Raw genomic sequence first — 2,589 nt, 5'->3', positions numbered from 1 at the left:
ACAGGTAGGGCGGGTGGTGGTGCTGAGCACGCCCCCTCCCCGGGAAGAGGGAGAACGTGAGAGTGAAAGCGCAGGTGGAAGGAAACACGCTTAGCACAGATCCTGGCGTTTGATAAACTTCAGTAAACGTTAGCAAGTTTAATATTGAGGAATTGTAATAGATATCTGATGAGTCTGCTATATACCAGGTATGAACTTTGGGGTGCATGTATCTTTTCGAATTAAAAGTTTCACTTTTTCCAGATACATGTACATACAAGAGTGGAGTTGCTGGATCATATGGTAGTTCTATTTTTAGTTTTTTAAGGAACCTCCATACTGGCTGCCCCAATTTGTATTCCCATCAAAAATGTAGGAGGATTCTCTCTTCTCCACATCCTCTCCAGGGTTCACTATTTGCAGACTTTTCGATGATGGCCCTTCTGACTGGTGTGAGGTGATACCTCATTGTAGTTTTGATTTGCATTTCTCTAATTATCAGTGATGTTGAGCATCTTTTCAAGTGCCTGTTGGCCATCTATATATTTTCTTCGGAAAAAATCTATTTAGGTTTTTTGCCCAGTTTTTGATTAGATTGTTTGGTTTTGTTTTTTTTTTTTTTTTTTGATACTGAGTTATATGGGCTGTTTGTATGTTTTAGATAGTAACCACTTGTTGATCACATCATTTGCAAGTATTTTCTCTCATTCTATATGTTATGTTTTTGCCTTGTTGATGGTTTCCTTTTCTGGGCAAAAACTTTTAAGTGTGCTTAGGTCCTATTTATTTTTGCTTTTATTTCTTTTGCCTTGAGACTGATCTAAAAATATATTGCTGAAGTGTATGTCAAAGAATGTTTCACCTATGTTCTCTTTTAGCTGTTTCATGGTGTCATGTCTCAATTTTAGATCTTTAAACCATTTTGAGTTTATTTTTGTATATAGTGTGAGAGAATGTTCTAATTTCATTGTTTTACTTGTTCGTAGATTAATTGACTGTAGTTGCATGAATTCATTTCTGGGGTCTCTATTCTGTTCTTTTGATCTATGTGTCTGTTTTTGTGTCAGTACCAGGCTGTTTTGATTTCTATAGCTTTGTAGTATAGTCTGAAATCTGGAACGGTTATACCTCCAGCTTTGCTCTTTTTTTCTCTGGATTGCTTTGGCTATTATTATTTTGCTAAAGAGTTGTATGATGTCCTCATATATTTTGGACATTAATTCCTTATCAGATATGTGGTTTGCAAACATTTTCTCCCATTCCTAGGTTGCCCTTTCATTTTGCTGATTATTTCTTTATTTCTGTGCAGAAGCTTTTTAGTTTGATGTAGTCCCACTTATTTATTTTTTATTCTGTTGTTTGTGCTTTAGTGATAGGGCCAAAAAAATCATTACCAAGACCCATGACAAGAAGCTTTTCCCTGCTTTCATCTAGGAGCTTTATGGTTTCAGGTCTTTCATTTAAGTATTTAATCCATTTCAAGTTGATTGTTGTGAGTAGTATAAGATAGGGGTCTAGTTTCATTTTTTGCAAATAAATATCCAATTTCAGGGCACCATTTATTGAAGACACTGTCTTTTCTTCACAGAATTTTTTTGGCTCCTCTGTCAAATATTAGTTGACTGTGTATGCATGAGTTCATTTCTGGGCTCTTGATTCTGTTCCATTGGTCTGTGTGTCTATTTTTATGGCAGTTCCATGCTGTTATGATTATTATAGCTTTGTAATATGGTTTGAAACCAAGAAATACGGTACTACCAGCATATGTCTTCTCTTAGTATTGCTTTGGCTATTCAGGGAATTTTGTGGCCCCATATGAATTTTTACTTTTTTTTTTCTATTTCTGTAAAATTACCCTTGAATTCTTGATAAGGATTCCATTGAATGTATAGATGGCTTTGGGTAGTATGGATGTTTTAACAATATTAATTCTTCCAATCCATGAAGATCGAGTATCTTTCCAATTGTTTGTTCAACTTCCTTCATTAATGTCTTACAGTTTTTAGGGTAAAGATGTTTCACCTCTTGGTTAAATTTATTCCTAAGTATTTTGTTTTTGATGCTATTGTCAATGGGATTGTTTGCTTTATTTCTTTTTCAGATAATTCATTTTTAGTATATGCTACTAATTTTTGCATGCTGGTTTTGTATCCTGCAACTTTACTGAATTTGTTGATTAGATCTAACACTTTTTTGGTGGCGTCTTTAGGATTTTCTACATATAAAACCATCTGTAGCGGGAGGGTATAGCTCAGTGGTAGAGTGCATGCCTAACATGTATGAGGCCCTGGGTTCAATCCCCAGTACCTCCACTAAATAAATAAGATAAAGTAAAAAATTAAAAATACATCTGTAAATAGAGACAGTTTTGCTTCTTCCTTTCCATTTTTGATGCCTTTTATTTCTTTCTCTTGCCTGACTGTTCTGGTTAGCACTTCCAGTACTGTGTTCAATAGAGGTGGCCCAAGTGGGCACCTTTGTCTTATTCCTGATCTTAGAGGAAAAGCTCCAACTTTTCACCATTGAGTATGAATGTTAGCTGTAGGCTTGTCATATATGGCCTTTATTATGGTGAAGAAGTTTCCTTCTATCCCTAATTTGGTGAGAGTT

General features: G+C 35.2%; 1 long non-coding RNA gene and 1 other non-coding gene across 2 annotated transcripts in view; both read left to right on the top strand.

Moving 5' to 3' along the window:
- Window positions 1-30: 30 nt before the first annotated feature.
- LOC105065134 (uncharacterized) overlaps window positions 31-2,589 on the top strand; it is a 24,574-nt gene continuing 22,015 nt past the window's right edge. Inside the window, exon 1 of the long non-coding RNA XR_006722964.2 lies at window positions 31-188. This is a non-coding gene — a long non-coding RNA (uncharacterized LOC105065134). The remainder of the gene's footprint in view (window positions 189-2,589) is intronic.
- TRNAV-AAC (transfer RNA valine (anticodon AAC)) lies at window positions 2,219-2,291 on the top strand. The gene has a single exon. It is a non-coding gene; the product is annotated as a tRNA-Val (tRNA).

The sequence above is a fragment of the Camelus bactrianus genome, chromosome 9 (genome assembly GCF_048773025.1).
Source record: "Camelus bactrianus isolate YW-2024 breed Bactrian camel chromosome 9, ASM4877302v1, whole genome shotgun sequence".
NCBI classification, from domain to species: Eukaryota; Metazoa; Chordata; class Mammalia; order Artiodactyla; family Camelidae; genus Camelus; species Camelus bactrianus.
This window is presented reverse-complemented; position numbering and strand designations above follow the sequence as displayed.